The sequence below is a fragment of the Suricata suricatta genome, chromosome 4 (genome assembly GCF_006229205.1).
Source record: "Suricata suricatta isolate VVHF042 chromosome 4, meerkat_22Aug2017_6uvM2_HiC, whole genome shotgun sequence".
Taxonomy (NCBI): domain Eukaryota; kingdom Metazoa; phylum Chordata; class Mammalia; order Carnivora; family Herpestidae; genus Suricata; species Suricata suricatta.
In genome coordinates, this window is record NC_043703.1 from 138,473,942 (window position 1) to 138,500,869 (window position 26,928).

General features: G+C 37.0%; 1 long non-coding RNA gene across 2 annotated transcripts; it reads left to right on the top strand.

Annotated features, from left to right (window-relative positions):
* Positions 1–4,663: 4,663 nt before the first annotated feature.
* Positions 4,664–10,357, top strand: LOC115289123. Of its 2 annotated transcripts, none has more exons than XR_003907395.1 (2): positions 4,664–4,750; positions 10,063–10,357. It is a non-coding gene; the product is annotated as an uncharacterized LOC115289123 (long non-coding RNA). The 2 variants fall into 2 exon arrangements; XR_003907394.1 differs by lacking the exon at positions 4,664–4,750 and adding an exon at positions 9,603–9,652.
* Positions 10,358–26,928: the final 16,571 nt, after the last annotated feature.

Sequence of the window (26,928 nt, forward strand, 5' to 3'; positions counted from 1 at the left end):
CATATATTAAATGCTCATCTATATCAGGATCTACTTTTGGATTCTCTCAACCTTCCCTGTTTTCTAGTTCATCTATTTTTATAGTTATACCATAATGATTTATGAGCAGAAGCTTTCTGTTTAGTAATATTTTGTGAATCTCTAAGGCAAGTCACTTCTCACTACCCCTCCTTTGGGTATTATTGAATGAAGATCTATTCTTATACATAAACTTAAAGACCACTTTATTAAACAAAAACTATTGAGATGCCAACTGTTTATGTATTAAATATATATATTAAGTTTGGAGGACTTATATTCTTATACTATTAAATCTATAAGGCAAGACCAAATCTTGTTTAATATCCTTAAATTTTATAATTCCCCTCACACAGGTCTTATGCCATTCTTGTTAACTTTATTACTAAATAATATGTTGGAACACCTGGGTAGCTCAGTCAGTTAAGCGTCATACTTCTGCCGAGGTAATGGATCTCACAGTACATGGGGTTGAGCCTCGCATTGCGCTCTGTACTGACAGCTTGGAGCCAGGAGCCTACTTCAGATTCTGTGTCTTCCTTTCTCTCTCTCTCTTTTTCTCTCTCTCTCTCTGCCTCTCACTTACTTGCACTTTGTCTCTCTCTCTCTCTCAAAACTAAACATAAAAATTTTTTTAAAAACCTAAATAATGTGTTGATATTTTGGTATTAAGAGTAGATTACTTATCCCATTTCCTTTTTGAGGTATTAAGCTCAATTGCTCTATTTTAGACTTGACTGTGTTTCCCAAAACTACCTTCCTTATATATACAGGCTGAAGTTGGCCAAGAGTAAAGTTGCATGAAAGTTTGGAGGCAGAAATGAGGCAGTAGTCATTAGGCTGTAACTAGACACACAAGCAGTTCCCAGTTGGCATTTGCTTTTCCCCAGTGCTCTCTCCTGGTCATCAGTCCTATTGACAGACAGTGACCTGACACTAGCACTTTACTGTGAACTCAAAGAGGCAGTGGCATGAAGAGCCACAATCATACCCTGGCATCTATGCAATCTTCTATGAACTTCTACACCAGCCTCTTTCATGGCTCCAACAAGAGTGACCAGGCACACCTATATTTGAGGTGTGCAAGCAAGTTACTACCTGCACCTTGGCTAGAGTTAGTTATTTTTCTCTGTTCTTTTGACTCTTTGGGGACTTTAATTTTCCAAACTCTTCCCAAACTAAATTAATGTTTAGTTCCTGTAATAAATTTTCTCTCCCATAATGCTCTTGGTAGTTCCATTTCTCTGAAAGAATTACAACACTATAGGGAAAGTATGCTTTTGTATGTTTATATTATACCCAACCTCTTTACCAAATTAACTTCTCAGCTTAGATTTTGGAAAAATATCTTATGTTTTCCAGTATACAATACTATTATCAAGGAAAACAGGTTTTTTCCAATTGTTATACCTGTCGTCTCTTCCTTTGTTTTTTGTCTTTTCTTTACTAGCACCTATAGGTCAATGTAAAAATAAGATGAGGAAACCAAACCCATTAGGCTGGTGGTACAGTAGCATTCAGGCTTCCAGTCCCTGAGACCATTTTAAGCCTCTCTGCTCCTCAGTCTTCTCAAGCTCTCTCCACTTCAAGGTTAGTAGGCCTCAGCCCATCAGTTCTGCTCCTTGATTTCTTAGGCCAAACAGTCTAATATAATCACACAAGGTTGGTGCTTACATTTTCCTTTCTCTAAAACCTCACCGCTACCAGGAGGAGCTGCATGGGTGTGTGATCTGTGTGATTATATAGAGCTCTGAACCTAGAAAGGTCTCTTAAAAAAAAAAAGAAAGAAAGAAGAAAAAGCAGGGGGGTGGGGGAGGGAAGGTCCTCATGCTTGGTTTAATATTCTGCTATCACCATCTAAAATTCTTAACAATTTTTGAACAAGAGTTCCTACACTTCTGTTTTACATTGAGTCCCCACATATTCAGCCAAGTTCTCACAGGGACCCTCTGAGTTCTAATCATTGTCTCTGAGCTATGAGATGTTAATATTTAATCCGTGTCCTGATCCCCACCAGCTCTCACTAGCTAGATTCCCATAGCACCTAATGCATCATGTGCATCCAAGAGTGTGTTGCCCCGGCAGCTATGTGATCTGTAAAAGACAGACGTTCAGCAATGGAAGATGGGTAAAATAAACATGATGCCATTTTCCTAGAATTAGTTGCTGAATTTTTAATGCGTGGACTTTAGGTTTCAAAATGAGTGTGATTATACATTTGTATCCAAAAAAGAACTGAATGATTCTAATTAAAGTAAGGGCAAAATCTATGACATAATGAAGGAAGAAAATAGGTTCACTGGAAGTGAATGAGTAGAGAAAATATCAGGACAGAACCAAAGAACTAAAGGGTTGACAGTAGATAAGACTGATAGATTCATATTGACCAAGAAAATTGATATTTTTCCTGGTAGTACAATCTATTGAAGACAACTAAAAGGTGATAACAAAGTTCAGTAATAAGACTTTCACAGTTATTGAAAACCTTTAGTTTTTTCCTTACCTGTTTTTGGTTAAACAAGTATGTTCAATAAATTTTACACTTTCTTCAAAAATTAAGTAGTTTTAGTGGTTTTTTTTAGCTCCTCATTCTGAAACTTCAAGAATCTTTGTAAAACAGTATAGATGTAGAATATATACAATATTGGATTTAGTGTTACCGGACACTAGACCATATCCTGGGAATTGTATATATAACAGAAACTATCATATCAACAAGTATCTTGAGAGTTCACAACTTGCCAGGCAATGTGTGCTTTTCAACCCTCAAAAGAATTCTCTAAACTAAGTTATTGTCTTTATAAAAAGAAGTAAGTCAAAACTCAAAGAAACTTAATGACTAGGGTAACCAGGTCACATAGGAAACAGAATACAAATCTAGAAAATGCCTAACAATGGTCTCCCTTGTAAAGATGAACTATTTACACAAAACCCCTTTGATATATCTGGTAACAATCTAGCTCTTTCTCCTTTCACTCAATAACTTGGATTATCAAGAAAATGTAGAAATCTAGATGTAGAGGTCCTTTGACACTGATCCCAATCTGGAGAAACACTATTTTCTTAACTACACAGATAAGAACAATTTACTAGTGTGTGTATTCTCATGTGGATGTGTGTTTGTAGGTTAGTGTGTCTGTGTCAGGGCAGGGGTCATTCTTTAGGAATGAAGAACCAGGCCATAAGATCCTTAACTACCTTGTACTGTTATCAAAATAAAGATATTTCTATTAATGGGTAAATATTGCAGTTTACCAAGGAGTCCTATCTACCAGTCAGCACAGCTGATAGATGTAGGATAAATCACAGCTTGGAAATTAGAAGTCTCTATTACAGTACACTCGCAATCTTTTTGAGAATCCCTCCAGGAAGGCCTCTTCTAAGAGAAGTGCCTGATTTTCTCTAGACAAAGGAATTCTTATTTCCTTGGAAACCATATCTCTAGTGTCTAGTCTCACCAATTCTTATCACTTTATGCCTCACAGCATGTTGCCTTCTGCTCTTAAATGACACAAGATTCTCATGAATAAAGCAGCATATGGGCTTCCCATCTTTCTTATTCCATCTACATAATCATCATATGATTCTGATTCAATACTTTGTAATCAGTCTTTTGCATCTTATTTTTAAGTGGTCACAGATGATAATTATAACCATCAAAAAAGTCTTTTCAGTCAATTAACAATTTCCTCTAGCAGGGAAGTTGAATCCCAAGAGTGGGATAGGATAGGAGAAGGCTTCACATTTGTGTGGACTGGAAATCTGAAATCGATTTTAAGTTTTGTCTCTTAAGTTGAAAAGTTCCTTCACTGCAAAAGTGAGAAGGAGGAGCTAGAAAAAGAGGAGAAAGAAGAAGAGGAGAAGATGAAGGGGGAGGGAAATAGGAAAAGGGAAGGGAAATGAAAGTAGTGAGGTATAACATGGAGGTTTTAATAAAAAAGACAGAAACCATTCCAAGAGTTTATATCAGAGGGAATTTAATTCAGACAACTGGTAGGGTAGGGTGAAGGAGGAGCTGAAAAGTCAAAGTAATCCCAAGATTAGCAACAGCAAAAAGTCACCTACCATATAGAGCTAGAGAGACAAAGGGAGAAAGTGATTTATTGTTACTAAACCTCAGGAGCAACAGAAACTAGAATATGACCTATCAGGAGAGATCTAAAGTCATGGAAGATCACAGCCTACTCTGATGCCTCTGGAACCAAAATGGGAAGAGCAGTTCTTTCTCACTGATGTTTAATATTGCCACCAAAGCTTATTTTGGGTGAACAGAGTTGGAAACCAGTTGACATAGAGCCTTGGATACAAAGCCTACAAGTGTCAGCTTCCCTGCAATACAGAGAAGTGCCTGAGACCTAAATTTGCATTTGAGGAACATATCTGACCAGCTCAGCCACAGTAGATAAAATCAGACTCCCAGCCAGATTTAAGCCAACCACATTACTGTTATGGTTGGGGGGCATGACTGATAGTCATGGTTCATATAGGAAACTAGAAGAAAGGTGGCAAAGGAGAAACTGATGAGAAAATTCTATTTGTAAATATATGTGCACAAAATAGACAAAGCGATAAGATTCCATAGTACACTGAGGGGAGTTACTACAGCAACAATGAAATGCCAACAAATAATTGAACACAAGTACCTAGGAAACTGTTAACACAGGCGGATGATGAAAAGGTTAGCGTACAAGGGCTCAATTGGCAATGACCCCTGGGAAGTGAAGGGGATAAGGTAAAAACTCATTGTTTGGGAAGAATTAGCTGCCTTTTGAGTTGTCTGAATTGTCGTGGGGACAAAAAAAGGTTGAGCTTCCTAAAAAAGATAAGAAATAAAGGCGTATTCTGTTTTGCTTTAGTCTTAAATTCTCAGGGGCTCCATGATCATGAATATGCCCCATGATGTCAGGTCTGAAAGAGCAATAAGTAAAAAGATCTAACCAGTCATGACCCCTAATGGCATCACTAAAGCCTCCCTCCATATTAACCTATAATTGTGTCACACTTAGTGCCTTTTATAATTCCATCTACCCAGGATCTTAAGCTTTATGTTAGGCTGCAAACACAAAAGGCAATTTATCTTCATGCTACTGGTTTCAAAATGTGTGGAGCCCTGACAGTATTTAAATTGTCATCACCTGAGATACTTGTGTTCTTTTATGTTTTGTTTGTAATGAGAATCTCTGATGGTCAGACATAAAATTATTCTTCACTTTTTAAAATGTTTATTTATTTTTAAGAGAGAGAAAAGCATGAGTGGGGGAGGTGCAGAGAGAAGGACAGAGGATCTGACAGTAGTGAGCTTGATGTGGAACTCAAACTCAGGAACCATGAGATCCTCAACTGAGCTGAAGTCTGGTGTTCAATCAACTGAGCCACCCAGGCACCTCAAAGATTCTTCATTTTTAACACACCTCAATTGATAGCCATTTATACTTCAATTTCAGAATGATTATTTTAGGGGCTCTTAGGAAGTCCCTTTGGGGTCACCATAGAAGGAAGGACCAAGAATTAGGACAATAATAATATAAAACTCTAAATATCTACCCTTTCCCTACAGCAGTTTATATGTTGATCTTCCATTAAGAGTTCATTTAAATAATTTATTGTATCAACAAAAAAAAAAGGAAGAAAAAAAGAAAAAGGAAAAAGATAAAATTATGTATGTAAATGATATGTATGTATGAAAGGATATGAAAAATCATGGCTGTATAGAAAATCCTCCTTTAATATGGACTCATTTCAATGACTACACTTTTATCTTGTTACTTGTTGAAGGTCCCCTTCTAGGGGTCAGACTCAATTCTTCATTCCCTGTAGACTCCCAATCCAGCCTAGCAAGCTGCTAGATGTCTTCAGTAAACTCATTACTTTGAGAAGACACCTTTTCCCTGCTTTGCTGTTTTGCCACTTTCCATGATTCTTCAAAGATGCTTGACTCATGATTATTCACTCTGTTCACATCAGAAAGCCGCTGCATGAAGGCAAGCACCAGGCCGGGCATGGTCTAGGCACTAGAGATTTGAAAATAAATTAGTCAGGAATGTGACGTGTTGTTTAATACCTGTGAGAACCTATACACAATTGAAAAGTTGAATACAAATCTTCTTCTGCCTTTGGCTTATAATTCCTTAAAGCCATTATGGCAAGTATCTTTGGGAAAGAAATCAGAATAATAGAAGTTGAGATTGAATAACTGACCTTTCTCAGAGTCAGTTGTAAACATTCTATCATTTCTCTACACAGGTCTAGACTATTCTTACTAATCTTATTGCAAAAATATCTTTAAAATTTTATACTGTTTTGATATTTCTTTGTATTTAAACTTCTGAAAACAGTTCTTACACTCTTTGGTCCTCGCTTTGATACATGCCACTCTGTCGCAGACTATGAGTCTGGATGTCTCTCTTGTCTAGTAAGAGAGTGGACGCAGAATTGAATATGAGAGGGGCTAATGTGCAAGAAGAGACAATAGCCCTGAACAGGAGTTTCATCTCCATATTTACTAAACTCACAACATATTACCCATGTGGTAAACGTGAAGAAAACAAGATCTTACACATACTGGTGAATGTGGAAAAAACATTCAGTAATCATTAACTTGTGTGTGTAAGAAGCAAAGGGTCTGGGGGACAAGTGATCAAGGAGTTTAAGATCAAGAGTTTGTGATCAATGTACACTGGTGTCAGACAGAAAGCAATTTTACTTTTTATTCCATTACAATATCTCACTCACTAATGTGGGTGCTTTCACCCCATGGCAGCAGCTTTCCACCCTAAGCTTTCTTCTAACCCATTTATGTAAATAGAACCTATTTCCCCAGACCACTCATTCTTATATGTATGGCCTGTGAATAAATGTGTGCACTTGTGTATTAATAAATGTTTATTTGTACCAAATTATCATATACTAGTACTGGCAATTCAGTAATAAAAAGAAAGAACCATTTCAAAACTTTCTATAATAAATACATCATAGTCTTCTCAAAAATATATAACATATATATATTTATATATATTTTAAGCTGAAAAATACATCATAAAATAGTAAGATACTTTTAAAAAGAGTTTTCTAATCCTCTAAGGAGAGAGGTGTCTTGGGCTTTCAGAAACAAAATAGAGGCTTCCATTTCCAGAATTAAGAACATAAATGGGAAGAAACAAAGGGAATTGGAACAAAATTTTAAAATACAAAAAAAACAAAGGAAAGGAATCTATATAGATTGTGTTACAGATAAGAAAAAAAGGAGGTCAGTTGTGGGTTTAAGAGAAAAAGATTAGTGAATATGCTAGCTCCTAATTAAAAAGAAGGAATTAAATAATACACATTTCTTAGAACTATCACAGAAGGAAAGAAAGTTATCCTTTTTCTAAAGGATAAGGTTGTAAGCTAATGCCAGGATGCCAATCTAAGAATAAAGAGAGAATTGTGGTATCAAGTCAGAAGGCCTGGGTTTGATCCAAGCTTTACTACTTAACTGTATGGCCTTGAGCCAGTTGTTTAATTTTTTCTGTTAGGAATCTCAACTTCTTAATTAGTACAGTGGAAATTATACCTGCCTTATGGTATGTGGTGAGAATTATATAAGGGTAAGATGTATAAGCTGCTTTGTAAACCTGAAAGACCTTCCCAAATGTGCAGGTCCACAACTCACAAAAACAATTATTTTAAAATTAAAACTTGAAGCACCAAAAGTCAGCATGTTGTACATGAAGTGTAATTCATAAAGCATGATTCAATCAACATTAATTAAGTACATTCTGTGTGTCTGTAAATGTGCCAAGTGCTGGGTATCTGAAGATGAGCCATGCATAGGTATACATTATGGTAAATAAAACCTCTGAGTAAGAGCAAAGTAGCACAACATAGGATCAGGCTAGTTTTAGGAGAAAAGTGCCACTTAAAACTGGGTTGTTGAAGCTCCTCTAAGTGGATTTTGATTACTCCCATCAATGAAGTTTGTAAAAAGCTAAAATAACTCAAGAAGAAGTAAAGTAGTGCAAACAGTGATAAAAATTGTGTGAAGAATAGTATTTTTAAATTTAGATATGGGGTTTAAACCACTCACATTTCTAAACATAAATTAGTTTTGTTTGTTTGTTTGTTTGTTTTAATGATACTCCAAAGCCTATTCAGAATTGCATAGAATATTTGCATATACAGAAATGGCTGATCATATAGTTGGCCATTAATGGACTTTAAGAGAAAACATATATTGATTTAGGGAAAGCAGGTATATATTATTCTTAGAGCACATTTTTATAAAGTAAACCATGGCATTTTCTTTAAAATCCGAGAGAGACTAAAGAAAGACAAACATCATTTAAACATGAGAAATAGAAGATCCCATCATGCCAATAATGAGAAGGTTGGGAGTGAAATTAACTTGACAAAGGGAATGAATCAAAATTGTTCAATTACCCCCTTAAGCCATATGACCTATAGAAAACACATAAAAGTAGGAGCTGTCCCAGGTTAAGCTGGAAAAAAATTAGGAATGGGCAGGCCAAGCTAAGACATAGTTTATCCAATATATATTACACAGATCTCAATAGGAGAGACCCTTAATACCTAATGTGTACCTTCAAATAAATTAGAATCTAAATCAACCAGCAAAAGTCAAAACATCAAAACAAAGAGGGAAGACAAAACTGTATTTACAGTATTAAGACAGAAGGTGAACCAGTGAGAATTGTAACTACACAATATATGGGAAATAGTTGCTCCTGAAAAGAGAATTATGAGAAGAAATAAAAGAAGTAAACTTGCATTAATTTTGAAGTTACGCTTCCTAGAACCCTATTGTTTTTATCTACCAGTGTCTATCTCCCATCTGATAATTGCATGTTGATTTTCCTTGGGTAGTCTCCTTTCCCAACCCTGATCCCATGTTTGTTTGGACTCCTGCATTCAAGGATATTTTCTTAGGTCAGGTTCTTTCAGAAGCCCATCCAGAGCAATAGATTTGAATGCAAATGACTCATTAAGGAAGTGTCTCTCAGATAAATCAATAAGAAAGTGAATGAAGCAATAGGAAAGAGGAGTAAGTCAGATAAGTATATGATTTCAGATAATGTTCCAGCATTCATCTGATGCCAGAGAGAGATCTGGAGCATAAACTGCAAATTACAATTTGTTTTGCTTCTTGGCAAAGATGCTGAGCTTTTATATACCATACCAAGGCAGTCAGTGGCTACGGGCTACTTTGGAACTGGTATAGACTCCCAGACATCTCGTTTCCCCCTGTTGTTTCTCTCTCCATAGGCCAGAGTAGCCCAAGACAGTCCTCTGAAGATTATAGCTCCAAGGCAGCAAAGACAGAGATCAAGGAGGAGCTCACAGGACCTGTAAAGTAAATGTGAAGGGATCCTTTCAGAACCCTAGATGTGTCCACTATAGGTGGACATATGAAATAAGTCTGGCCAACAGCATATTCCTTCCCCTGGACATAATGAGTGTTTTTGAAATAGAATGTGGCCAAAGCCTATGTAATCAGGTCACTGAGAAGCACCTAAAGAATACACAATGGTTAAGTGTAAGACTGGAGATTCTGGCAGTCATCTACAATTCTACATTCTACAATAAAGAGAACATCTGTCCAGAATAGAATCATTGAGAGGGACTCAGAATAGAGATGGTGAGTGCAAGGTTGTATATGGTGACATTATTTGAACCACTCTTGATAGAGTGGTTTGACATCTGAACTAGAGTTGTTAGAAGGTTTTTAATAAATTCCCTTTGTATGCTTGAGCTGGTTTGAGTTGGGTTCCTGTTACTTGCAGTAGAAAGTTATATTTTAATAATTATTAAAAAGATAGCACTGTTAAATCATTTTCTGAAGCCTAAATCTACATACATTTACTCAATGAAATCTAGTAGTCTGACATAAAACATCTACATATATAGCTCTATTGAAGAGAGCTATTATCATGGCCCAGTGGGAAAAAAGTAGAAATTTGAAGGCTGGCCATGCAGCTTTCACAGGGAGGATAACTACTATGATCAATACAGAACTGTCTTACAATTTAATATTTTGTTTTACTCTAGGGAGGTTGAAGGCGAAAATTAATGATGGCCAATCTTGCAATTCCATCTCTCTATACTGAAGACAGATGGTCAGGAAGAGCTTCATAAAAAACAGTGAAATTCACACTATGAAGAGAAAATGCTGAATGCTCAAAAGAACAAAGGAAAAAGAATGAAAAAAGAAATAGGCAAGATAGTTGATATCTGTGTGAGGGACAATCTGGTAGGACATTTTGTAATCATACAAGAAGTAAAAATTCCCAATATATTTTTAAAGATTTTAGTTACTTGTAATAGCAAATGTAAGCATTTAAAATGTGACCATTTTATTCTAACTACTCTTTATTATAGCCCATGTGGTTTAAATGAGTTTTGATGTGAAAGTATAAATTTGAAAAATATGAAATTACTGAAAAAGGAAAATATGTTTATTTTTTCCTTTAGCAGTGGGTCCAACCATGAGTTCAGGCATGCCTTTGGTATTTTGAGGTTAGCTTATTATTTTCACATAACCACAGTTTGAGACCAAAAAAAAAAAAAAAAAACTTTTTAAGTATCTAGAGGAATAAGTATCTACTGACTTGTCCTGAAAACATTTAATTAAATTTGGCAGTTTTCTGACAAACTTAAAAGAAAAAGAGAATGAAGTGTTTCCCCACAATCATTAATTATTTGATAAAAACAAATTTATACTTTCCTTAGCATATAGCCCCACCACACACTATAAATCTTCAGGGTGACATGGGGCATCTGAGTGGCTCAGTCGGTTAAGCGTCTGACTGCGGCTCAGGTCATCATCTTGCAGTACGTGAGTTCGAACACTGCATCAGGCTCTGTGCTGACAGCTCAGAGCCTAGAGCCTGCTTCGGATTCTGTGTCTCCCTCTCTCTCTGCCCCTTACCTGCTCGTGCTCTCTCTCAAAAATGAGTAAATGCTTAAAAAATTTTTTAAATAAATAAACATGTATTTCTTAAAAAAATAAATCTTCAGGGTGACAAATAAATCTACATGACTATTTATAATCTATATGAATCATTGCAAGACTAATAATAATATTGCTACCAGAAAAAATAGATTTTAGCCCAATTAGGGCATCTTATTAGGTAAAACCAATGAAGTGTAGATCTTGCCACAGCAATGTCCACTACTTCTCTAACCCCCAGCTATACCTCAAAGATCACTCTAAACACATTATTTCTCCAAATACTAGAAGTTGAGACCCTCTGAGTTTTCTATAATGTATTTGACCTTCTAAGTCTCCAGGATATTTTATTCTTAAAACTTTCCCTTTTTGGTGTTTCTCTTATAGGCTACCTTTCCCTTTGAGCCTACTTAAATGACTACATAAAAACTCCTACCTTAATTTCCTTCTTGGCATAAAGCCCAGGATACACTGGTATTTTGTATACAAAGACTAATATATCCCAGTGTCCTAATACAATAGGTCAAAATCAAATTAGTATCTTGGGTTAGGGCATCTTTTCAACTCCAAGAGAATATAAACCTATGGGATCAGAGACATTGCCTATTTTGTATACTACTATAACCCCAGCACTTACACCAATGCCTGACAAAAATAGAAACTTATATGCATTCGATGAATAAGTTAATAACTAACTAAATAAGTGAAATAACTCAACATCCCCCAAGGATCTTCATTCACAAAAGCAGAATGACTATTTGTGACTTCTCTTTTCATTAAAAAAAAAAAAATCACTCCTAAAGCCATTAGATGAGGAAGGACATGGTAGCTGTCCACACCAGTAGGAACTGGGCTGGGGAAGCTGGGAGGATTAAAAAGCAAGATGTCAGAAATCCTGAGCGGAGAGGAAGGTGGCTATACCCAGGTAGTGGACTGTTGCTAGACATAAGGTGTCAGAACTCAAATAAGGTAAAGCTAGAGCCCCTGTAAGAGGTGAGCCCACAAAGTGAGAAGAGTAGCAACAGATAGAGACACCTCAGAGAAGTAAGAGTAGCATTCCGACAGAGGGGTGACCTGGCATATGGTACCAGAGTTCAAGTATGAGAAAAGCACTCTCCAGAGGTGAGGGCAGCCCAGAATGGGGAGTCAGATTCAGAGTAGATGATCTGGGTATCCATGAAAGCTGGGGGAGTCAACCTAGGGCAGGTTTTCGGAACCCAAAAAGGAAGAGGAGCGGCAGGGTTGAGGAATCGGCACGCATGACAGAAGGGATGCTTGTAGGGTGGCCGGATGTAAGGTTATTAGACAACAGCAGGGGCAGGAGTAATCCACGCCGGGGAGCATCGGAGCATAGGAAGCCACGAGGGGTGAGAGGACGGCCGCAGGGAAGAGTACTGTGACCGTGGGGGTGGCCTACCACGCCCACGGAGAGAGGAGGCAGAGACAGTAGACTGGTTATCATGCAAGTGAATAAATCAAATTAGTAGATATATTAAAGGTAAAGGATCTAGGTTTGTCATTGTCAGAAAAAGCAGTGACACATGTGGAAAGGGGAAAAAAATAAACCATGTGCTGTTGAATTGGAATTAGAAGTAGCTGAAGGAACTCATGGTTTTTAATATAGACAAAAAAAAGAAATATTGATGTCAAAGTTTCATATATTCCTTAGTCATATCCACTGCGATGGCCTGGGAGCATTGGCTCCCCAATAATAGTGAGCACATCTAGCACTCAGACCTTGGCTTCTAAATGCCATTGTCCACTAAAAGGAACCAGGGTTCCTTGAAGAAATAGCTGATTTCTGGTTTGGGGAAGGGTACATATATACCTAGAACATATTATTGTGCCAGGAAGAAAGTGCTCAAAGAAGTTAGGGACATGTCAAAAAGAGAGAGAGATCAGACCAAAGAGGCTCTGCCTGGTCAACTCATGAACAAATTAAACATTAAAATAATGACAACAATGGCTAATAATTCATTGGCTAAAATAAAAGGTTTTTTTAGGATGTGTCCATATAGATAAAAAGAAATACTAAATGACTAGATTGAAAGTTTAATGAGGAACAGGATATTTAACTAGGTTTAAAGTGCCTCCCCACACCATACTTATTATCCACAAAGAGGACAGGGTACATGGAACAGCCTGGCAGACACCTCCAGAATCCAGTGATCAAAGTTAATATTATTCAGCTGTGGCATCATTTTTCAAGATATGGTTGGTTCCTCAAGCAAATGATACAAAAGCAAAAATAAACTATTAGGATATACCAAAATAAAAAGCTCTTGTGCAGCAATGGAAACCATCAACAAAACAAAATATAATCTACTGAATGGAAGAAGACATTCACAAATAATATATTCAATAAAGGGTTTATAATATATATAAAGAACTTACACAACTCAACGCCAAAAAGCAAACAAACAAGCAAACAAAAACTGATTAAAAATGGGCAGAGGATATGTATAAATGTTCCAAAGAAGACATACAGATGACCAACAGACAAATGGAAAGATGCTTAACATCACTTACCATCAGCGAAATGCAAATGAAAATCACAATGAGATATCACTTAACACCTGTCAGAATGGCTAGAATAAATAAGGTAAGAAATAACAGGTATTGGAGAGAATGTGGAAAAAAAACAATCCTCATGCACTTTTGGTGGGAATGTAAATTGGTGCAGCCACTGTGGAAAATAGTATGGAGGTTTCTCAAAATATTAAAAATAGAAATACTACCTGATCCCATAATTTCACTACTGGCTATTTATCCAAGAAAACAAAAACACTCTTCAAAAAGATTTATGCATCCCTATGTTTACTGCAATATTATTGACAATAGCCAAATTATGGAAGCAACCCAAGTGTCTATCCATAAATGAAAGGATAAAAATGTGGCATAAGGGCACCTGGGTAGCTCAGTCAGTTAAGGGTCTGACTTTGGCTCAGGTCATGATCTCACTGTTTGTAAGTTCAAGCCCCACATCGAGCTCTGGGCTGACAGCTCAGAGCTTGGAGCCTGTTTCAGATTCTGTCTCCCCCTCTCTCTCTGCCCCTCCCCTGCTTATGCTCTCTCTCTCTCTTGCACAAAAATAAAATAAATATTAAAAAAAATTTTAATGCGGTATATATGCATGATGGAATACTACTCAGCCATTAAAAAAATGAGATCTTGGCATTTGTCACAACATGTATTGCCACAGAGGGGCATTATGCTAAGTGAAGTAAGTCAGGTAGAGAAAAACAAATACTGTATGATTTCACTGATAATGTAAAATCTAAAATAGCAAAACAAATAAACAAAAAACCAGAAATAGATCCATAAATACAGAGAACAAAGTCATGATTGTCAGTGGGAGGGGGCTGGGGGACTGAGCAAATTGAATGAAGGGGAGTGGGAGGTGTAAGCTTCAGTTACAGAATGAATAAGTCACAGGAATAAAATATACAGCATAGGAAGTGTAATCAATGGTATTGTAAGAGCATTCTATGGTGACAGATGGTAGACACTTGTGGTGTGCATAACATTAAGATGTAGACTTGTTGAATGAATATGTTGTACCCGTGACATTAATATAGCATTGTATGTCAGCTTCAATAAAAATAAATAAATAAATGATTTTTAAGTTAATATTATCAATTTTGAGCAGATCAAACTATACACCATCTAATAATATGTTATGGAGAAACAAAACAAAACACAGATACATTTCCACAATATTCTTGCCAAAGACGTATAACCTCGATCTAGTCCTAATGAAAAATCTAAACTAGAAAGCATTTTACTAAAAAAAAAAAAAAAAAAAAGACAAAAGAAAAAAACCTGCTTAACTTCAATAGTATCAAGGTCATTAGAGTCAAAGAAAGATTGTTTTGGATGTCAGGAGAATAAAAAGCCATGGCCATCACATGGGACACATGATTCTGATCTGACTCATTGTACTTTAAAGGACATTATGGGAACAATTGATGAAATCTGAATGAGGTCTAAGATCTGGATAATTTGCACTCACAATGGCTGTATAACAAATCATCTATCTACTAAATGCATCATATGCTAAATGCACACTAAAATACTGAGAAGTGTTTGGGGAAAGAGTCATCAGTTCACTCTCAACTGGTTCAAAAAAAAAAAGAAGAACAAAGATACCTATATTGTACATATAATTTGTTGGAAATTTGTGATTGTTTCAAAAAATATTTTTAGAAAAGCAATGAGCTTTCTATAAAAGTTTTATGAGAGACAATGAAGATAAAAACTCATTCCATCCTGCCCCCTCCCTCTGTGTCCTGTACAGGGATCACGCTGATGATCTCACAATAAAATGTGGTTATGAGTCATCCAGAAACTCTTTTTCTGCCCTTCTACAGAACTTGCTGTCTGCAGCACACATCTTTATCTTATAGCCGCTAGTGTTTATATACAGTGTAAGCAATATGGGTGTTTTCATTGAACAGCTGATGAATTCATCACTAGCATCAATTTATACACTGGAAAACCAAGTTCCTGCATTTGCAGCTGTGTTAATATAAAACATAATCCACCAGGACAAAGTTATTTAAAGAAAATAAAAGCCAAATTGTGGAGTAAAGTCTTCAGAGAACCCCACAAAATTGCACTAGACACTTGAGTGCCTTTCTATTTAGGTCAATGTGGCCAAGCTGGTTTGTGGTTCAGGAGTCCATTTCCCTTTCCTCCTGGGCTCATAGGCAGACTTCATTTCTCAGAGCACTTGTCAGCCTGGATTCCTCAATGACCACATAGAGCAGAACCCTCTCCACACATCACCACTGCATTTTTAAATGAGAAAAAATAAGTTTCTACTCGTTAGACCACTGAGATTTTTATTTTCCCCTGCAATAATAACCCCTTTGGATTACCTGAACCAGTGCAATTGACTTAGTCTCAATCTGGTGTGGAGACCACACCTGATTAAGTCCCTGGATTCCTTTAGAGCAAAACATTTACTAGAAAAATCAGCCATTCTCTTGCTAATATGAGCTGCCTCTTATGGGATGAAACTTCTCTTCGTTGTGCTAATTACATTATTCATTTTACTCCATTGAAGGCCTGCTTCCAGGAAGGGAGTGAAGAGCAGGAGAAAAGAATAATTTGCCACAGTTTTGTCACCATCTATCCACCTGTTAACATCTACTACAAAATGCTGTCATATATACTAGGTGCAGAAGGTCGAATCTACTGTATGAAAAAATTATACACTGAGAATAAGTTTATTACTTCAAATAATTCTAGTAAGGCCTGCTGAATTTAAGGGCAGATGACCTGGAGTATTGTGGCAGCGACTAGCTGAAGACTTCATCTGGTCTAAACTTAGGGAAGGCTTCTCAGAGAGTTTGTCAGCACGGATTCCTGAACGCTTCTGCATAGGCTGCTTTCCTGGATTTAGGTTCTTACAGAGCAATCTTTCACTCTGTGTGGGATTCTACCTGGCACCAGACAACAAGCCATTTTATTCCTACTTTCTGTTGTTTTCCTCGGTTCAAACCACCTTTAGTTTTCGCATCTTTAAAATTAAGATAGAGGAGCGCCTGGGTGGCTCAGTCATTTGAGTGTCCAGCTTTGGCTCAGGTCATGATCTCACAGTTTGTGGGTTCGAGCCCCGCGTCAGGCTCTGTGCTGACTGCTAGCTCAGGGCCTGGAGGCTGTTTCAGATTCTGTGTCTCCCTTTCTCTCTGACCCTCCCCTGCTCGTGCTGTCTCGCTCTGTCTCTCAAAAAATAAATTAAAAAAAAAAACAGAAAAAAAATTAAAAAAAAATAAAATTACGATAGAAATACCTAATGCACACATTAAAGATGCATATGTATGAGGAAGTGCCGAGGAGGGCAACTGACCCATGCTATGCAAAAACTAGCCTGGAATTTATATCTTCAGGCCACATTTCTTCACTGTGAATCTAGCTCTACCAGACATATATTTTATTCCTTGTCCACTTTGGAAGTTTATGCTGATTTTTTGTCATATATCTAAAGAAAAATAAATATTTGAGTATTAAATTTGTGGTTTCCCTACATTTTACCCTTCTGGTTTAAAGGGTTTGTTTTTGTTTTTCTTTCTTACCTGAACATGACTATATCTTTGACTTCCCACGTTAGTGACACATATAGGTATCCTGGCTCATGTTAAACCTTTTGCCCAGGTTTCCCTTTGTATCAAGTCATGGTGTTGTCAAGCTAGAAAGCCACAGTAAAATCACCCCCACCATCATCATCAGAGTGCTAATATTGGAGCTACTTTTATGGAATTTTACTATGTATTAGGCATGTATGTACTGCCACTTTCTATCCTTATAAAACCCTAAAATAATTTTCAACATTTACATATTAAGGATGAGTATACTAATGCTTACAGTGGTAAGTAATTTGCCTAGGGTCAAAGACTAGCTGGTGCCAGAAGTAGAATTAATTTGAGATCTATTTCACTATATAAAATACCTTTCTATATGAACTTCCAAAATGTTCTTTTGTAACTTTCTTCACTGTTACATTTTTTGAGCCACAGGCATGATGGCATTTGATATACTCATTAACAGTATCAGTGGATCATCAAATATGTCAGTACATCAAAATGCCATGTACTGGAAACCTGAAGTAGAGGTCAAGAAATACCAACATAAAAGTCTAAATACAGAGATTGAATGAAAGTATGCCATTCTGGAGACTGTAATGTGATATCATGTAATGAAAAAAGACTTGGGCCATTGAGAAACAAGCTGAGTAGTAAGAACTGTTGCCTGTGTTATTCCAGCACTAACCAGGGTAAAGGATACTTGACTAATACATATTTTCTGATTGGTTTACCAGGTAATAGGCACCGGCCAAAACAGTACATTTTGCTATCATAACTGATCTATTATCCCTTAAAATTTGGTTTGTTTCTCATTGCTTTTCTCTCTAGTCTTAACTTACTGGCATCTGGATTCCCCTGGTGGAAGAGAACATGTTGGTCAGCTGAATGAGACATCTTGTTCTGCTTAACACTAATTGGATTTTCCAGTGCGTTTGAGTGGGTACTTCACGAAAGTCTCTCTAGTGAGAATTCTATTTCTAGCCATAAACAATTGCCCTTCTTGTTGAAAAATTAGTCTCTTGCATTTGGCATTGTGTCCCCACAATGGATAGGTCAAACGTATTCCTAAAGCTGCAGAGCTGAGGACCAGACCATATGTGAAGAAAACTCTATTTGCAATCCATCAGTCTACCAACTATTGCTCTTCCAGAAGAAAGCTGAGTTAGATGCACAAGTACATTCCACTCAGGGAGGAAGGGTAAGAAAATTCTGGGTAACAAGATGTTCCCTAAGGTATCAATGTCTCCCCAAAGTACTTACTTGATTGATTCCATCATCCAAGGACTTTGCCCCGAAACCTAAGGGATAACTGCCTGTTGGAAAGTAATTTTTAATTGTCATAAAACTACTCTTAGCCTTAATTGAAGGGAAACTTCACTTCTTTGAATTTGATTGTGACAGTCTACACAAACCTTCTAGAACTCTTCATGGTCCTCTTTGAGGAAATTTGATGCAACTCTCTTCACCAACTGATTTTATCACTTTGGCCTGTGATGAAATACTTGAGAACACATTGCCCTGATTCACCCAGCACTGGGAAATGAAGTAATTGTATGAATTACTACTTTCCAGCTCATTCATGTGGCCAAATTTTCTGTAACCTGGACTCTAAGGGACCACATCTTTTCAAAAATAACTGAAGATAATAATCAGAGAAAAGTAACAAGTAGGCACAAGGATATTATAAAATACTGCTGCATTTCAAAAAAAGTTCCATTAGGACAGATTAACTAGAGGTTATCCTCAGGCAGAAATATAAAAATTACATGATAAATCTAGTTCTCTGACATTAAAAGAAATAATTGTGAGAAATAGAAACATTCCCTTTTGTTTGTCTATATCTTTCCCTATCATCAAACAAGCATATTTCTTTAAGTTGTTGACTCAAACCTCTTCCTGCTTAAATCATGCCTTAAATAAAATATCCATGTCTATTCAAAAAGAGAGTATCATTGATCTATGCCCAGTGCTTATACTACATCCTTATTTTATAAGCCCACTGTTAATAATACATGTTCCTAATGACATAATGGGAATGACGTGAACACAATCAATGAGATGTGATCACCACTCTACAGATATCTAATACCTATGTTCTCTCTCCCTTAAAAATTATGAAACCTAGCACATTCAGAATTTCTGCAGTCTAGAATATCTAAAATTAATGTTTAGAACATTACTAAATGTATAGTTCACTAGGATTTCTCTTTTTCAAAAAATCAAATTCCCACCCCACAATAAGTATTTGACATTAAGATACTATCACTAATATTTGTTCTTTGATGATACAGAATTCCTTATATCCTTCCTATTTATAAACATGATTCAACAAATATGTATTGAACCTTAACTACATAGAAGGCTCAGGAATAGGTGCTGGGAAGCCTACAAAGTGAACAGGTTATTGCTCTTAAGAACCGCTTATTTGTTTTAAACATTAGTTTCTAACTACATGTAGATGTGAGGAATTTTCATGGTTTTAGAAATTTCCAACTGACTGAGTAACAGATGGCTGGGTGTTTATCCTGCTGGCAAAGATGAGGATCTCATGGGAAATAAAAAATTAGACCATTCTGGATTCTTCCTGAATATATTTTGCCCTCTGTCATGACAGGCAATTATCTGAAAACATTGTAGGCCCCTTTATCCCATCTGCAAATACCTACAGTATAGAGTTGCAATGGCTTACTATGGCATACAAGGGCTTCGTGATCGGGACACGCCTACATTTGACTCCAGTTACTTCAGTGCATAGGTGATATTAAAAACCAGCAAGGCCTAGCCACCAACCAACCAGAAACAAACAGCAGTAACCCCTGAGCAGGGCGTTGGAGGCCTCTGGCAGGGTTGAGCAATTACCCTGTTAGTTGTTAGATTTGGGGAAGATTTAAGAGAAAAAGGTAAGACAGCCAGTTTGCACCCAGAGGATCACACACAGGATTTGAAGCAATGGCGATTTACTACTCATATGGAAGTATTTCAACAATTAGCCAACAGTAAAACGTGTGCCAATAGCTCATTAGCTCTGCTCCAGGTTTTCCTTAACAAGTACCTTTTACTCTTGTCAACCAAACTAGTTAGTATGCCTGAAATTTTTCATAGCTAACTACCTAATGTCCTCTAAAAGTTTCCTCCCCAAGTGGTTAGTATTCCTTAAACGTTTCACACTAATAATTTACATTTCTGAAATGTTTCATAGCAATGTAGTTCCTTCTGCCTGAAATGTCTTTCCTTCTCACCCCTTACCACCTGGATAAATAAGTTTCAAGACCCTGCTCAGGCTTCAGAGAGGAGGTAATGCTGAAATACTATGCCTGAATGCCTCTTTGTGAACTTTTGAGGGAGGGGTCCCCTCTTCAAGCCGTGACATTAAAGACATCCTCTGTACTTCAACTCTAGTTGACATCATCTCATCTTGGCATTTATTTTCTTACATGTCTTTCTTCATCATTGGGATTGTTAGCTCCTGGCATAAAGGATGGTGTCCTATGAAACTTTGTCTCCTTGCTTCCTATAAATTCTCCCTCACATTTAAGTCCTCATTAAATGGCAGACCAATAAACTTTGAATCTCTTCTTTTAAACGTTGCCCATTTGCTGAGTAAAGGTAAATTAGTCCAGACGCACAGTTTTACTCAATGTTACTAAATCAGTGATTCTCAAACTTTATATTCATTGATTACATGAAGGGTTTAACAAAACACAGATTACTGGGTGCTATCCTGAGTTTCTGATTCAGTTGGTCTCAGAACAACAGTGGTTCTCAAACTGGTGCCCAGATCAACAGCATGAGCATTACCAGGAACTTATCAAAAATGAAAATTCTTTTTTTTAATTATTTTCTTCACATTTATTTATTATTGAGAGACAGAAAGAGACAGAGCACGAATGGGGGAGGTGCAGAGAGAGAAGGAGACACAGAATCCAAAGCAGGCTTCAGGCTCTGAACTGTCATCAGAGAGCCTGACGCAGGTCCTGAACCCACAAACCGCAAGATCATGACCTGAGCTGAAGTTGGTTGCTCAACCGACTGAGCCACCCAGGTGCCCCAGAAATGAAAATTCTTGGACCCCATCCCAGAGGAATAGTTTCTACAGATTCTTCCCAAACTTTTTCAGTGCAGTTTTTGTCCCTGGCCACTACTGTTTTTCACACATGAGACCTTCCTTATTATTATAGATTATTATTATAGATTAAGATTCAACCAACAGGGCCATTTTATGTGTGTTGTAACTGACAAAGATCCATCTGATAAGATTGTCCATTGCTTCCAGAGACAGTCTGAGCTAGTTGGTAACTTGAGGGACTTGAATGAGAAAATAGTGATAGACTCTCCATAAACAATAATGATAATGATCTTAATAATAATAGGAGCTCCTGCATGGCTCAGTTTGTTAAACCTCCAACTCTTGATTTTGGCTCAGGTCATGATCGCACAGTTCTCGAGTTTGAGCCTGGTGTTGGGCTCTGTACTAACACTGCAGAGCCTCCTTGGGATTCTAGCTCTCCCTCTCTGTCTCTCCTCAGCTCATGCACCTGCCTGTTTGTGTGTTCTCTCTCTCTCTCTCTCTCTCTCTCTCTCACACACACACACACACACACACACACACACACACAGAGAAAAATAAATAAACATTTAAAAAACAGATTGACAAGAGAGCCTCATATACCAACACTTGAATAAAAATATTATCCCATTCTCCCTGAATATTAGCAATAAAGATGTTTGGGAAGGTAAATAAAAGGACATCTGCTGGCACCTTGCCCAAGCATTGGTCCAAACACAGATTTTCCTTGACAGTCAATGATGATTCTTCTTACACTAGCTGACAGGACACAGTGATCCCAGACGGTATGTGCCAGGACCAGGAATTCCATCTGAAACCTGCCTATCCAGTATTCAGCTTCCTTTCTAAGTATATAATATTCTATGATGAAGTTTCACAGAGGTCACCAGGAAAGGATGTCTGAGGATGGGATCATTTACCTTACAACCTAGGACACAGATGACATAAGTGCCATATCTCATGTAATCAAGATATGGTTTGACTGATCTACAAGCTTTCACAGAGTAGATAAATTTATATTTAAACTTATTCTCCTATTCAGTTAGATAACTTGTTAATAACCATTTTACAACTGGACTTTTCAGTCCAAATTGCTAACTCAGTTGTGGTACATGTAAAGAAAAGAGTGTAATATGATGATTAAGATCAGGGCTTTGGTTTCAGACTAGGCCTGAGTTTGAATCCAAGACCTCCTTCTAGAGCTGTGCAGAATTAGCTATTTCTATATTTCTAATGCCACTGCTCCTAAAGGCTAACTTCTCTAATAGAGAAAAACTGACATCCTTGACAATGGCACTAAGATATTTATTTTCAGCCTTTTATTGAACCTCAGTCCTATACTATATTATAAGCATTTTCACTCTCAATATTCTATTGTTGAACTTTTGGATGGATAACACACCATTATCTGGTTGCTTTTTGTTTTCTGGATCTGTTAGAGTCTCTATTGGTCACACCTGTATAGTTACTAGAGGAAATATGATAGTTCTGGCTAATGGATATGAGAGCGAAAATGATGCATGTCATTTCTGTACTGAGTTGGTGGAAAATAAACCCTGCACAATTTTCCAATCTTTTTGTGTGCTACTGTGATCCAGTGACCTTGTCTTGTGAATACAGACATACCACATCAAAGTAGCTTGGATCTTTGAGTCACCACACAGAGGGCAGCTGCTGTGGAGAGGCACTGAGAACAAAACTGAACAATTCTTGCCAGAATTCATTTTTTTGTTGTTGTTGCACAAAAACGCTGAGATCTGGGGGTCCCTTTATTATGTAGGATAAGCTCACCTGTCTTGACAAATGTGATGTCTCAAAACAAATATCTTTGCACCTTAAACACATGACCTTTTCCAATATCATATTTTCTTTCAATCATATTAAAAGGTAAATTTTTGGTCATTTTTTATTCTTTTTTCTCTTTTACCCCCATGCCCTCTATGTTTTGCTGTATCCAAGAATTTGTATCTTAAAAATATTTCTCAATATGCATAAGTCCCTAGGTCTGAGAAGGTAAAAACTGACTTGTACCTTCTGCCTCTAGATAAGAGACACTGTAATCAATTCAAAATATTAGGTACCTTATCCCTAAGATTTGTTACTTGGTAGCTTGCTTTTGACCACTACAAGAGCTCCAGTTACACTTCTGTGCTTTTGTTCACTGTCTTTTGCTTCTTGTTCCTCTCTCTCAAAAGACACACACACACACACACACACACACACACACACACACACACACACACAGAGAGAGAGAGAGAGAGAGAGAGAGAGAGAGAGAGAGAGAAAGAGAGAGAGAGAATATCTCAAGCAGTCTCCAGGCTCAGGGATGAAGGACTGAGCCCAACTTGGGACTCGATTATGACCTGAGCCAAAATCAACCAAAGTCAGGCACTCAACCAACTGAGCCACTCAAGCCCTCCTGTTCTCTGTCTGCTTACGTTTTCAGCTTTCAAAGTGAAATCCAAACTCCATTCCTCTCTTGAAGTTTCTCTTAATTTTTTCCAACCTCACAAATGTTTCCTTATTCAGAACTCTTCAATAAAGACACAGTACCTCATGATTTAGCATCTAATCCTTTAATTATTACTACCAGTTTTTAAAAGGTTGTAGCCATGCTTTTTGCTGCTTCTTAGACTCTGACATATTTAAAACAATAACAGAACATAAAATAAATACTTAATAGTTTTTACCTGCTTGAATGCATCAATAGAGTTTCACCGAACCATTAGTTTCTTTCCAGGGAAACGTGGTAATTGAAACACACATCCTTCCTCTTTGTCAAAATGTCTCAGACTCTGGAGACTTCCACCTGGAAAACTGACTGACAAACCAGTGATTTGTTCATGGAAAAAAAGGAACTGGACCTTCATTGGTAATTTTCGAAAACCTCACATTCTTAGTAGATGATTAGTGACCTATGGCGCTTCTTAGTATTTGCTTTCATAAATGAATTCAATTATTTAATAATTACATATTGTCAGACAAACTTTAAAAGTATTGTCAGATTACTCCCATAAATTAAACTGGCTTTGCTCAGATGATGACAATGTAGATAATGTGGGTGGTTTTAATTTTACCATTTTGCTTTTTTTGACGTTATGTGGAATATAATTGGTATTTTTTGTGCTCAAAAAGGATTCTCTTCTGAATTGTGTCTTTCAATGATGCTTAGTAATTACTATATCTTTAGTTTGTTTGTATTAAATACTTTTCAATAAAGGTTTCTCAGTAATTAAATTCTACTGACCTAGTTTTCACTTCCATGGTCTGTAATCCATTTCATCTCCTAGGTTCATAATAAGTAATTACACATATTAATGATAAAATGACAAAAGAATAGAGTAGAAAAATCAAAGGGCCCATATAAATCACACACCAGATCATCAGTCACAGAATATCTAAGGAATAGTTGTAATTCAATCATGAGGGACACACTCTAAATGCAATTACAACACCACCACATACCACCATTTCCTTCTCATTAGTAAGCACTAGTCCTTTGTAGAGACATTCTGTAGTACTTCATATTCAACGCTTCCCTTTTAAATCTATTCACTAATGAGGTTCAATGGGTTGCAGCATTTTCCTAAAACACTTTTCAAAACTTAGTTGTGCTGCTATTGAACAGTGCTACTTCAACATAAGGAAGATAGGCCCAAATCCACTCTTTAGAGCCATCATTCTTGGACATGACTCTTTTTTGTCTAGAACTATTTTTTTAAGAAAAGTATTTTATTCATCAAATATTTACTGAACCCCAAACACTATGCTAATCAATTAGGACAAAGAGGTAAATGAGAAACATACAATCTTTCTCTGTCTACATGGAGAGCTCGTCCAAAGCAGTGCTGTCCAACATGGTAGCCACTAGCAACAAGTGACTGCTGGGCACTTGAAGTGTGACTAGCACAAATGGAAATGTTTTGTGAAAATACAACCACACTGTGAAGACTTGACCAAAATGCAAATATAAAATATCTCACTAAAAATTATTACATATTAAAATTATAATACTTTAAATATATTTGGTTAAGTATAGTATTAAAATTAATTTCACCTGTTTCTTTTTGCTTCTTTTTTAAAACAAATCTTTTAGGGGTGCCTGGGTGGCTCAGTTGGTTAAGTGTCCGACTTCAGCTCAGGTCATGATCTCACTGCTGTGAATTCAAGCCCCGCATCGGGCTCTGTGCGGACAGCTCAGAGCCTGGAGCCTGCTTCGGATTCTGTGTCTCCCTCTCACCCACTCATGCTCTGTCTCTCTCAATCTTTCAGAAATAAATAAACAATAAAAAAATTTAAAAATTTTTTTAACATTTATTTATTTCTGAGAGAGAGTGAGCACAAGTGGAAGAGGGGCAGAGATGGAGAGACAGAAGACCTGAAGTGGCCTCTGTGCTAACGGCAGAGAACCAGATGCAGGGCTTGCACTCATGAACCATGAGATCATGATCTGAGCCAAAGTTGGAAGTTAACCAACTAAGCCATCCAGGCACCCCTCTTTTTTGGCTTCTGTTAACATTAAAATTACATAAGTGGCTTGCATTCATGTCTTGCGCTGAATTTCTATTGAATGGTTCCTAGGAATCATCTCTAGGAAGATGGGCCATTAAATAAGTAATTACAATAAAGGGTAATGAGAAATTAGGTAAGAAAAATATTAAAATATACATGTAGCAGAAGCCTTGAGTTGGGCCAGATATTAGGATCCTTCTAGTAACCAAATTCACATCCATAGAATTCCAGAGTTGAATGGCTACCTTCACTAATTTTAATAGATTCTTCCTTGCTATCCCCTGACACATTATACATACTATTTTAGCACTCTTTGTATTTCAAGTATTTTAATTCAGTAACAAATACTTAGTCAACAAAACACTCTCTTACTCATCTGGGTATCCCTAGCACATGCCAACATTCCTGATATATTTTGAGTCTGCGTTAAATGATGAAAAATGTTCTTTGGAGAACTATGAACCGAAGTTTCTCTGCATATAAGTAACACTACTATCAGTCACTACTCTTTGCTGCCTTCCTGCCCAGGAACTGAGCTATTTTGTTACTTACTCCCTTCAGATGCCCAGCCTGGAGGAACTGATGACACTACCATCAACACCTGATAATCAGCTGCTTCCTAGATGCTTATACTTGAAAAGAGTCTTGCATCTGAGGTGAAACATGGCAGGACAGTTGCTGGAAGTTAGGCACCAGTAACAGATCCAGTCCCACATCCACAAAGAAAATTAGACAGCACTCCTGCATGAAAGACTTTCATCTCAGTCTAGACTTGATGTATCTTTGACTGATAGACTACCAGAGGATGTACTGGCTTCCTAAATATGGTTTATATCCTTGCCTAATATCATGTCACCCTGTTGCTCCTTACATGGGGAAAAAATCAATCACTGCAGCTAGTGTATTTCTGAAATTCCAAGTTTGTCTGGCAGAAGTTTACATAAGACTCTCTCTTCCCCCAGGCTTTTAGTCTACCAGTTTTATAAAAGGGAACACAGCACTCTTCAGATGCTCCTGAGAAGTCCCCTAAAAGGCAATAGTCAATGAAAACAGCTTCAGTGTGATGATTTCAAAGTATTTGATGAAGTCTTTTGGGTTATATCTATACAAGCTCTAGGAGTCGTGCTTGTTTTAAATTAACTAATGAAGAAATTAACTAACTGAAAAAAATTAGGCCAAATAACTAATTTTAATAATTTAGGTAAATTGTCTAAATTGACCTAACCTATTACTTTTTGTTGAATAAACAGTGCCTCAGCCAATGATAAAAGTAAACAAATAAAATCTACTTACTGAGC